General features: G+C 51.5%; 1 protein-coding gene across 11 annotated transcripts in view; it reads left to right on the top strand.

Moving 5' to 3' along the window:
* PKNOX2 (PBX/knotted 1 homeobox 2) overlaps positions 1-12,194 on the top strand; it is a 341,221-nt gene that overhangs the window by 49,577 nt on the left and 279,450 nt on the right. For 6 of the 11 annotated variants that reach the window (XM_075909457.2, XM_075909454.2, XM_075909458.2 and 3 more), the window contains exon 2: positions 5,264-5,333. The gene's annotated coding sequence lies outside the window, so the exon portion shown is untranslated. Of the gene's footprint in view, positions 1-5,263; positions 5,338-12,194 lie in introns of all 11 variants that reach the window. The other 5 variants (XM_075909455.2, XM_075909450.2, XM_075909447.2 and 2 more) reach the window with 3 other exon arrangements.

Genomic DNA, 12,194 nt, shown 5'->3' with positions numbered 1-12,194 from the left:
AGTGAGGGTGCAAATTGGCTTTGCAACTGGAAACCAAGCAGGAAAAAAGGCTTTTCCCACTACCTGTGTAGAGTTTTATATACAAACAAACAGCCAAGTTCAGCCAGGTAAACTAGCAGTGGGATGTGAGTAGGGGCTCTGCTTTTTTTTCCACAGTCAGATCCCAAGATCAAAAATTCCAAACAGGGTTCATCTGCATGCCCAGTGCCCACTGAAGGTTGGGACCAACACTGTCATTAAAAACGGTGTGTGTGTATGTGTGTGTGTGTGTGTGTGTGTGTGTGTGTGTGTGTGTGTGTGTGTGTGTAATTCAGCACAACCAAAACAGATTTTCATTACCTAATTTCAGTTTTCTACCCCACAACAGTGGATATGGTGGATTATTTCTTAATTTTACTCTCTTGAGACTAAAAATGATTCCACATTTTTGTATCAGACTTTCAAGAAAAATTGCAATTTGGGAGAACAAAATTACAGCCTGAAAGGCGAACATCTGATAAATGTTACAAGCAAATGCAATAGGATTCTCTAGAATAACAACACTTTGGCAGCTTTAATAGTATTGCATACGGGGTCACCTCAGATTTTTTCCACGGGTTTCATGCCTGACCCTTTTCATCCTTACCATTCAGGGTGCAGCTCCTGCCTTTTTTACTGCCCCAAAACTGCCCCACATAAAGAACTAATTTCCTGCTGGGTTTTTCTGTGGTGCTCGTCACTGCAGCAGCTTCGCCTCACAAGCGTTGGTAAGTGCCAGGGAACAGCGTTGTCTGTAACGGGTAGCACCGATTATCTCTGGCGCACCTTGTTGGGGTTGAATCCCTTTTCCCCATTTATTCTTATTGATAAACTAGGCAAATATAACTTAGATAGGGCCACGATAAGGTGGGTGCATAATTGGCTGGATAACCGTAGTCAGAGAGTTGTTGTTAACGGTTCTAAATCCTGCTGGAAAGGGATAACAAGTGGAGTTCCTCAAGGGTCTGTTTTGGGACCGTACTGTTCAATATCTTCATCAATGACTTAGATATTGGGATAGAGAGTACGCTTATTAAGTTTGCAGATGATACCAAACTGGGTGGGGTTGCAACTTCTTTGGAGGATAGGGACATAATTCAAAATGACCTTAGCAAGTTAGAGAAATGGTCAGAGGTAAACAGGATGAGGTTTAATAAAGAGAAATGCAAAGTGCTCCACTTAGGAAGGAACAATCAGTTCCATACATACAAGATGGGAAGCGACTGTCTAGGAAGGAGCATGGCGGAAAGGGATCTAGGGGTCATAGTGGACCACAAGTTGAATATGAGTCAACAGTGTGATGCTGTTGCAAAAAAAGCAAATATGATTCTAGGTTGTATCAACAGGTGTGTTGTAAGCAAAACTCGTGAAGTCATTCTGCCGCTCTACTCTGCACTAGTTAGGCCTCAGCTGGAGTACTGTGTCCAGTTCTGGGCGCCACATTTCAAGAAAGATGTGGAGAAATTGGAAAGGATACAGAGAAGAGCGACAAGAATGATTAAAGGTTTAGATAACATGACCTATGAAGCCAGGCTTCATGAACTGGGCTTGTTTAGTTTGGAAAAAAGAAGATTAAGGGGGGACATGATAGCGGTTTTCAAATATCTAAAAGGGTGTCACAAGGAGGAAGGAGAAAATTTGTTCCTCTTGGTTTCTGAGGACAGGACAAGGAGTAATGGGCTTAAAGTGCAGCAGGGGAGGTTTAGATTGGACATTAGGAAAAAATTCCTAACTGTCAGGGTGGTCAAATATTGGAATAAATTGCCAAGGGAGGTGGTGGAATCTCCCTCTCTGGAGATATTTAAGAACAGGTTAGATAGACATCTGTCAGGGATGGTGTAGATGGAGCTTGGTCCTGCCTTGAGGGCGGGGGGCTGGACTCGATGACCTCTTGAGGTCCCTTCCAGTCCTATGATTCTATGATTACCTGTAATTATAGCTGCTCTTGCTCGTCATCCAGGCGTCAGGCAGAAAAGGAGTGTGCACCAGAGCACTGGCATGTGTGCTAGTCACCTGCAAGCCCATCACTGCTCCAGCTCCACTGGGGAAGGAGCCACTAGCTAAAAGCCAAGTGAAAATGTGGCTCCCAGCTCCTGTCCTCTCTGCTGCACAGTGGCTTAGCTGCCCATTGTCTGCCCCTTGTTTAGAGGGCTGGGGAGTGACGGGAGCCCGCTGAGTCTGGGGGTCAGCAAACTTCACAGGCCATTTTTGCATCCCCTGAACAAGTCTAAATTCTCTCCCCTTCCACTGCTGTAACTCCAGCCGGGTGTGGTGGTTTGGCCACGGGTGGGCTACCTTAGAAATGTGGGTTTCCCATGGCAAGGGGCAGCCCCTGCTCCCCATTTGCGCGGGACGGCACCCTCAGGCGCAGGGCTGGCGCCAGCGTGCGGGCAGTGCAGTAACTGGGTCTGTGGTTTTCTCTCCATCTCCTCCTCTCCTCTGCTAAGCAGAAGGCAAAGCACTTTGCACTTGAGGTCAAACCAGGGTTCTACCCCAGGGTGCCCAACGGGTTCCACAGGCGTGATGGGAATTTGATCATTATTATCGCAGCAGGGCCCAGCAGCCCTGGTCCCGGAACAAGATCCTGTTATGCTAGGAGCTGTACAAACACACGGGAAAGACAGTCCCTGCCCCAAACATCCTTTAAGTGCTATTGTTCTGGAATCTGGGGGCCTGCCTCTGTTAGCGCCCCCTTGTGAAGAGCAACCCCAGCCTGGCTCCGTCCTCCTCTCGTTGCCGCGCACAGTCTGGCGTCTGTCACATTCATGTTCAAGATGTCCCCTTTGTGCGCCACCCCTTGTATTCTAGACGACTCTATCAATCTCATAGGTTTTAACACTGCAAACATCAGTGGTTTTAACAGCAGAAGGGATCCTTAGATAATCCTGTCTGACCTTCTGTAAAATCAGGGCAGAGAATTCCCTGCGGTTTCCCCCGCATTGAGCCCAATAGCTCGTGTTATCCTTCCCTTCGTCTCCTGACAGCCCAGCCCAGGCAAAGTGGGTAGAAAGACGTTTGAAGGAGGGTGGGTAAAAGTAAGAAAGGAAGCAGGAGAGAGAGAATCTAAGCAGCAGAGAGAGGCCAATACAAAGGAGCAGCTCTGCATGTACGTCCGAGACCGAGCATCCGGGGCAGGAAATGTGGGGTCCAGCGCTGGGAGCAACCAAGCACAGCGGCATGGCTGAGATGCTAAATGATTTCTTTGCATCAGCCTTCAGCAGAGAGTGTTGAGGAGACCTCCCAGACCTGCCCTTTTGCGGTGGTGAAGACGAGGCAAAGCAATTTGCACTTGAGGTCAAACCAGGGTTCAATCCCAGGGAGCCTGAACGGCTTCCACAGGAGCGAAAGGAGTTTGTGCGATCGTTGTTATCGCAGTCCCAGCGCCAGACCAACCCTGTCACGCTAGGCGCTGTACAAACGCACGGGAAATGTGCTGGGGGAAAGGAGAACGTTACGAGCAGCGCGTCCGCAGGACCCAATGGGACAGCGCAGCACTCTCTGGGAATTCAAGGCTGAAAGTTCTCCACTGCCAGCAAAGGGTGCAGGGTTGAATTTTCAGAAGTTTCTGGCATGGTGGAAGCTCGAATTGAACGTCAGTGGGACACGTGCTGCTGCCTAGCTCGCTGAGGAGCTTTGGAAAATTCCGCTGGTGCTCGCTTCTGGCCCTCTCCTGTGACACTGGAGTGAAGCGACTGGAACGAGTGGCAGTCGAGGCACTGGGGAAGTCTGGAGAGTTACTGGGTAGCGAGACTTATCCCAGCCTCAGGAAAACGGGCTAAAATGGCCATTAATGAGAGAGTTGTAAAGCGGTGAGGGGCAGAGTACCACGGCTTCTCGAAAGGAAAATTGTGCTTCTTTACTCTAGTGAAATTGTTGAGCGTGCCACAAAATAACGGCTCCGGGAGGCTGCAGTGCCGTCCGGTGGTGCTTACTCCTGCTTTCAATCTCTCTCATCAGACGCTACTGCATCTCGCCAGGAGTCCTGCCTGCCGGCCTTGGGGAAACCATTCCACATGGGTGGGGGAGCGTCCGGCAGCTGCAGGAGGCGACGTGGCTGAGTCTGGCGACCGTGACAACCCAGCGAATGCCTGACGCTGGGGGCAGGCAGGGTACCCCGTGGTGCAGAGTAGGGGAGTCTCCTCTCCGAGGCACGGCCCACCTCCTTGTTACAGAGGGGTGCGAGGGCAGGAGCCGCCTTGGGCCCTTGGCGGCTCCCATTTGCCCTCCCGAGGAAGAGTGTGCTGGCCTGGCTCCCGCGAGGCCGACCTCTGGCGTCCTCAGACTGCACCCCGGCAACGTGCTCCATGTTGAGGTGCCCAAATTGAACCCTCTGGGGCTTTCTGCTTGGTGCCCCCTTCTGGAGTCTGGATTGTGACTGTGTGGCCTCACTCCTGCCCTGTCCTGTCCTTTCTCGTCCTCTGGAGGCTGCTGTTCCCTCCGCTTTCTCCTGGGCCCGCCCATCGGTCGAGGGGGAGGCCCTCCTCGTTTACTGGCTGGACCCCCTTCAGGAATCCAGCATGTGCATGGGGGCTGAATGGGGAGCCCCGTGGAAGGAATCCCGTGTCCTTGTGGAATTTATGCGGTGATTAATTCACATGCAGGAGGGGCAAATTGGCATTGGCTGGGCAATCTTAATTCTGGCGTTTCCTAAGAGCTGCGTTTTTGATCGTGGAACTCGAATAACGTGCTTTTCCCACAGGGTGTTTTTAGCTCCCGAAATGTACAGAAACGATCAGAACAGCCACATGGCCCTCCTCAGGGAAGAAATTCTTACGTTCACCCTTTTTAAGGGCCCAGTTATGGAGCTACCCTGCAGAGTATGTTGGGGTTCAGCTTTCAGGGTGGTTAGACGCTAGAATAAATTGCCGAGCAGGGTTGTAGAATCTCCATCACTGGGGATATTTCAGAGCAGGTTGGACAGACACCTGTCAGGGATGGTCTAGACGGTGCTGGGTCCTGCCGTGAGGGCAGGGGACTGGACTCGACGACCTCGTGAGGTCCCTTCCAGTTCTAATATTCTATGATTCTTATCCCTGCTGTCCGTGTGACAGCTTGTTCCCTGTGGCCCCTGCATCTGATCAGCTGATATAGGGCACCATCTGGGCAGACTTGGAGCCTACGAGCTGAGCTTCATGTTGGCTTTTATCAAACCCCCCGGATCCATCCCAGGGTGTTAATTTTTGCTCTGACTTCTGCTCTCATTCTAATATTCTTCCCACTAATAGAAACTGGTTTTTAATATCAGCAGGTACCGTCTGGGCTTGGATGCTGAGGCTCCCCTATCCACACCAATCCGCTGAGCGAGTCCCTGAGCTGTAAGTAAGTTTGATTGGCATTTTCTCTTGTCTTTCATTGAGGTGACGGGTTAAAGATCAAGCCGGAATTTGATATTTGGCTGCACCGCACTGTGTAATGAAACATCTAACAATGAGCTAGTCAGGGTTTAAGATACAGTGAAATTCTAATTAGATTAGTCTGAATGTGACAAAGGAGTCCTGTAATATGACATTCTATTTAATTAGTCTTTATTGATTGCGCTTTAAGGTAGACTTCATAGGCTCTGTGTGTAATTGGCTCGACTGCCGTACATGGTTGGCACAAGTTTGACTAGCCTGAACCTGACACTGGGAGCTGAGTGACTTCCTCTTCGTGTGGTGGAGAAGGGCCCAGCCTGCCCCTTTCACAGAGGAGAGGTTCTGGCCTACCCTGTTCCCACGCTGGTGTGTATGTGACGGAGGTGGGCCTCATCCGGGGGGCTATTTACTCGGCTGCTCTTTGCGTTGTTTATATACAACCTTTTTCATGGCGCCTGTGATTATTGAAAAAGTTACATCTGCTGGCCACACTTGCTTCCCGGCAAACACCCCAGACCTCCACAGCCTCACAAAAGCTTACTCATCTTTGTGGCGTCCCTCGGCACAAGGCTGCTCCCAGAGTTGCTGGTGCTGAGATGGGTGTCTGATGTAATGGAAAAGAGGCTGGTGAAATGACCGAGGCAGGTGTCTTTCAAGCCTGGGACCTCCTGTGCCATAAGGGGCTAGTTGAGTGTTTGTTCTTGTAGGTGGCTGAGTTTGCTCAGCGGGTGACAGCCATCACTGATGTCCTTAGGTGCAGTTTTAAGTCTTTCCAAGGTGCATTTCTGGCAATTTGCTGAGTCTCGGAAGCCGCCTGGCAGAAGTCCCTGTAACAGTACATTGGCCTCTAACTAGTCCGTGGAATTATAAATGATTAACCGCTATCAGTGACTATCGTCACCTCTGTTTAAAAATAGATTGACTGTAATGAGCGTTTGAATAAATCATTTGAATGGCTTGCCATCATGCAGCTGGCTGAGCAAGGAGCACGCTAAGCACGGCCGCCTCCTAGCTCGCTGGTTTCAGGCCGACGTGCCTGAGACCTGTGTGTCTTCCTCTGCAGCTGCCCATCTCCCTGTCCGGAAATACGCTGGTGGTGTTAAGTGGGTTGGTACCGGGGATTGGCTTCATTCTGCATTCCTGCTCCTGTCTCTTGCACTGCCCTGATTCACTGCTGAAATCTCAGAGTTTCGTTCCAGGGATACGCTCTTCCTCGGCCTCCGGCAGCCGTGACAAACTCTGTCACAGTCAGACTGGCTGCACCTGAGAGCTTAGAACAGACTTGCCTGGAGCCAGTCTGACATTTGTAGGGTTCCCCCATTCCAGGTGCCATATGTGCCCAGCTCATGCCAGGTAGCCCTGGCCTACCTGTGCGCTGCTTGGCTCACCTCCTTGGCGCAGTGGGAGAGGACTTGGGAGAGGCTGGGGCGGGTGCTACTAAGAGGAGGAGCTGTGGCTTCTCCTTCGCACGGTGCAGCGCTCCCGGGTCCTTCTGCCAGCCTGTGCTTGTTCTGAACATACTGCGGGGCAGCAGGCCAAGCCGGCCGCAGTCTCGTCCTCCTGGCGATGCCACTGCATGGGCTGGGCAACGGACGCCCCTCGAGGCTTCTGGCAGCATCTCGCAGTATGTTACTCGGGGCTCGCGAGGTTCAGGCCAGCCACACTGGCCAAGCACATCTGGCCACTCGACCCTGATGCAGGAAGAAGCCCTGAAGGGGCTCTCCAGTGGCCGCACTGGGAGGCGGTTCCCTCGAACATGTTTGCTGGTGCTGGCTCTAGTGTAGGGTCCCTGGGTGTTAGCTTGAGCCATTTGGAGGCTCCAAGCTTCCAGACGGGCTCTGTGTCTGGCCTGCCTGCTGTGCCTTGTTTTGGCTGGGTTCCCAGAGCCAGCTGCTGCCCCGAGTGGCCTGAGGCAGGTCCCTTTCTGGGGGGGGGGTCTCTGCAGGGCTAGTGGAGCAAGGATCTGCCTGGCCCCTGGCAGCCCCACGGGCCTCCTGCAAGGTTTCTGAGGAGGGGAGGCGAGCAAGGGAGGTGGTTTGTCTGGTTCTAAGAAACAAGGGAGTTATGGGGATTCGGTGTAACCTGGGCACTGGCTGCTCCCCCCTCCCCCCGCTGCCTGTGGATGGGGAGGCGTGTCATGCACAAGGCACACGATGCCGGAGGAGGATGCAGCGTACACGCAGTTCTGGGGCTGGGCGGGGCTCTGGCCTGGCCTCCTAGGGACCCGCTCCTGCCAGGCAGCTCTTCTGTGGTGCGGTTTGGTGATGTGATTATCGCTCTGGCTTCAGCAGCTTTCGAATCGCTCCCGTGGGGCGGCTGGGAATTCCGGTGGGTGTTTTCCAAGAGCCACTGCTGGTACTGGGGAGCCCTGAAGCCGTGGATGGATGCCAGCTTCACGTCCGGCAGCTCCATCTCCACTAGGCCACCAGGCAGAAGGGGAAGGAGTCGCTCGGTGATAGCATGTCTCCGTGATAAAATGCCGCTACATCGCCCAAGAGCTTCCGTCCTGCAGGCCTGGTGTACGGCTCAGCAGTGACAGCTCTTTCTTGGAGCCTGGGAATATATTGCTGAGCAGCGACGGGTGTGACGGGCCCTTGTTTCATGTGTCCTCTTTGCTGATTTATTTCTCCTTTCTGGGGAGGGGTGTGGCTGTTTTGTGAAACAAGTGACTTGCGGGGGCGCGGTTTGAACTGGGGTGTTGGCAGAGTCTCTGATTCGTACCATGAGTGGCTCTAGGCTTTGCAGGGGCGGCGTGTTGTCAGAGCACCCCAAGAGCACCGCTTGGAGAGTCACGCTTGGCTGCATGGATCCCCCCGCCTCAGGAGGGTGGTGGGTCTACGGCAGCTGGTTTGTTGTGGCGCAGGGAAGCGGAGAGACAGGGAATGGGGCTGCTGTGCAGGCTACTCTCCTGCCATGAGGCAGGTGGCTGGTGGCGCAGAATGTCGTGGCCAGTATCGTAACACGATTCTCCGACTGTGCCGCTGGCTGGTGGTTTTAAACAGTCAGCTCCTAAATGGCGCAGGTGGCGGTGGAGACACCTTTGTCCGCTTGGGTCACATTTGAGAGCGGTGGCACCCTCCATTCAAACAAGGCTCCTGCAGAGATTGCATTGGGAATGTTAGAAGTGATAATGCTGCTTTACATTTTGAGAGGTACCAGCGAAAGAACTCACGGGTGCATGTTTTATTTAAAACAAATAAGAAGAAATATTTTTCCCATAATCCACAGGTAGTTCATGGCGCTTATCACTGATATGGGGATATCACGGGGATCAAGAGCTGTGCATCGGACATTTCACTGGGCAGTTTCAGAGGGTAGGCTAGTAAGGATCACAAGGAAATAAGGGAAGAGAGAGCGGTGAGGAGTCCTGTGGCACCTTATAGACTAACTGAAGTGGTGGAGCATAAGCTTTCGTGGGCAAAGACCCACTTCGTCAGATGCATGTAGTGGAAATTTCCAGAGGCAGGAATAAATATGCAGGCCAGAATCAGGCTGGAGATGACAAGGTGGATCCAATCAAGGAGGATGAGGCCCACTTCTAGTAGCTGATCTGGAGGTGTGAATTCCAAGAGAGGAGAAGCTGCTTTTGTAGTTAGCGAGCCATTCACAGTCTTTGTTTAATCCAGAGTTGATTGTGTCAAACTTGAAGATGAACTGTAGCTCAGCAGTTTCTCTTTGAATGCTGGTCCTGAAATTTTTTTGCTGCAGGATGGCTACCTTTAGATCTGCAATTGTGCGTCCAGGGAGATTGAAGTGTTCCCCTACAGGTTTTTGTATGTTGCCATTCCTAATATCAGATTTGTGTCCATTGATTCTTTTACGTAGGGACTGTCCAGTTTGGCTGATGTATATAGCCGTGGGGCATTTTTGGCACATGATGGCATATATTACGTTAGTAGATGTGCAGGAGAATGAACCAGTGACAGTATGGCTGATCTGGTTAGGTCCTGTGATGGTGTTGCTGGTGTATATATGTGGGCAGAGTTGGCACCGAGGTTTGTTGCATGGATTGGTTCCTGAGTTAGAGTTATTATGGTGTGGTGTGTAGTTGATGGTGAGAATATGCTTCAGGTTGGCGGGTTGTCTGTGGGCAAGGACCAGCCTACCTTCCAAGGCCTGTGAAAGCGAGGGATCAGTGTCCAGGATGGGTTGTAGATCACTAATGATGCGTTGGAGAGGTTTTAGTTGAGGACTGTAGGTGATGGCCAGTGGTATACTGTTGGTTTCTTTCTTGGGCTTGTCCCGTAGCAGGAGGTTTCTGGGTACACATCTGTCTCTGTCAATCTGTCTCCTCACTTCCTCGTGTGGGTATTGTAGTTTACAGAATGCTCGTTGAAGATCTTGTAGGTGTAGGTCTCTGTCTGAGGGGTTGGAGCATATGCGGTTGTACCTCAGTGCTTGGCTGTAAACAATGGATCGTGTGGCGTGTCCGGGATGGAAGCTGGAGGCATGCAGTTAAGCATAGCGGTTGGTAGGCTTTCGGTATAGGGTGATATTGATGTGACCGTCACTTATGTGCACTGTGGTGTCCAGGAAATGGACCTCCCGTGTAGACTGATCTATGCTGAGGTTGATGGTGGGGTGGAAGCTGTTGAAATCACGGTGAAATTCTTCCAGAGTCTCCTTCCCATGGGTCCAGATGATGAAGATGTCATCGATGTAGTGTAGGTAGAGAAAGGGCGTAAGTGGACGAGAGCTGAGGAAGCGTTGTTCCAGGTCAGCCATAAAAATGTTGGCGTATTGTGGGGCCATGCGGGTGCCCATAGCAGTGCCACTGGTCTGGAGGTATATATTGTCACCAAATCTGAAATAGTTGTGTGAGGATAAATTCACAGAGTTCAGCCACCAGTTGTGCTGTGGCGTCATCAGGGATACTGTTCCTGACAGCTTGTACTCCATCTGCATGTGGGATGTTTGTGTAGAGAGCCTCTACATCCATGGTGGCTAGGATGGTGTTTTCTGGAAGATCACCAATGCATTGTAGTTTTCTCAGGAAATCCGTAGTGTCACGGAGGTAACTGGAAGTGCTGGTAGCATAGGGTCTGAGTAGAGAGTCCACATAGCCAGACAGTCCTGCAGTGAGAGTGCCAATGCCCGAGATGATGGGGCGTCCGGGATTTCTGGGTTTGTGGATCTTGGGTAATAGATAGAACAACCCTGGTCGGGGCTCTAAAGGTGTGTCAATTTGTTCCTGTGCTTGTGTAGGGAGTGTCCTGAGCGGATGGTGCAGTTTCTTAGTGTATTCCTTAGTGGGATCTGAGGAAAGAGGCCTGTAGAATTTGGTATTGGAGAGTTTTCTGGCAGCCTCCTTTAGGTTGTCAGGCCTGTTCATGATGACAACAGCACCTCCTTTGTCAGCCTCTTTGATTCTAATGTCAGAGTTGTTCCGGAGGCTGTGGATGGCATTGCGTTCTGCACGACTGAGGTTACCAGGCAAACGATGCTGTTTTTCCACTATTTCTGCCTGTGCACGTTGGCGGAAGCATTCTAGGTAGAGGTCCAGACTGTCATTTAATCCCTCAGGAGGAGTCCATGTGGAGTTCTCCTTCTTGTGCTGATGGTGGGAAGGTATCTGTGTGTCAGTGCACTGTTCAGTGTTGTGTTGGAAGTATTCCTTGAGACGGAGACGGCGAAAGCAGGCTTCCAGATCACCGCAGAACTGTATCATGTTAGTGGGGATGGCGGGGCAAAAAGAGAGTCCCCGAGATAGAACAGACTCTTCTGCCGGGCTGAGTGTGTAGTTGGATAGATTGACGATATTGCTGGGTGAGTTAGGGGTATCACTGTTGTGGCCCTATGTGGTAGGTAGGATTTTAGACAGCTTACAGTCCTTTTTCCTCTGTAGAGAAGTGAAGTGTGTAATGTAGATCTTCTGTCTTATTTTAGTAAAGTCCATTTGTGGGGAAGGTTGGTGTTTTATGAGAGACTCCAGATTGGAGAGCTCTTTTTTGATGTTTTCCTGTTTGCTGTACAGGTGCTGATCAGGGAGAGAGAAATCCTCGTGCTTGATGCCCTAAACCAGCGTCTAACTGAAAATTAGAACGAGTCTTTCCCAGAGAGCAGATGTTCTATAACTGTCAGGTTTAGCAGCAGGTACAGGCTCTGTTGTTGGTGGAGGGAGGGCGGGGGGAGCTAGAGAAACCCTGCACGGATGGCTGGTGAAAACAGTCTCTGAGGCAGGGCTGTGATGCTTTCTCAGGGTGCCCAGGCCTGTGAATCGCCTCCCACTCCCAACTCGAGCAAGAATTGTTTGGGCTTAATGAGCTGTCAGGTCCCTGACTGCTAACCACTCGACCCGTTTCCTCAGGACACTGCTAGCCCCGACGGCTGTGCGGGTTACAGGTTCAACACAATTCTCAGGCCCGTCACTGGCTACTCACAGAAACACCAGGGTTGCTACCCCCAGAGCATGGATTGTGTGACTCAGCTCGAGGTCAGTGCCTGTGGCACATCACAGCGCTGGGAGAGCTTTATAGTGAACACAGACGTTTATTGTCCCAGGTTAAGAGACACGCGACAGCAAATAGGACAATAATGGAACCAGAAAGGGTACATGTAGACTCACCACATGCTTTCTGGAGATGAACCTGAAATTAACAGGCTAACCTCCAGGCTAACGTTGTCTAATCTTACCCAGACGTCTCCTTGCAGCGTTTCCATCCCAGGCTGGCTGGGATCCCGTTTTCATTAGTGTGATCCCGCTGCTCCTGTGCTACTTCAGGAGGCTCCCCTTCGCCTTCTCCTTAGATACTCCCTCTACAAGTTGTTGCTGGCTCTGGGGTCCCTCCTCAGGTGCTGACTTCATGTTGTTTTCATGGCCTC

Source organism: Pelodiscus sinensis, chromosome 25 (assembly GCF_052426305.1).
Source record: "Pelodiscus sinensis isolate ZL-2025 chromosome 25, ASM5242630v1, whole genome shotgun sequence".
Lineage (NCBI taxonomy): Eukaryota > Metazoa > Chordata > Testudines > Trionychidae > Pelodiscus > Pelodiscus sinensis.
This window is presented reverse-complemented; position numbering and strand designations above follow the sequence as displayed.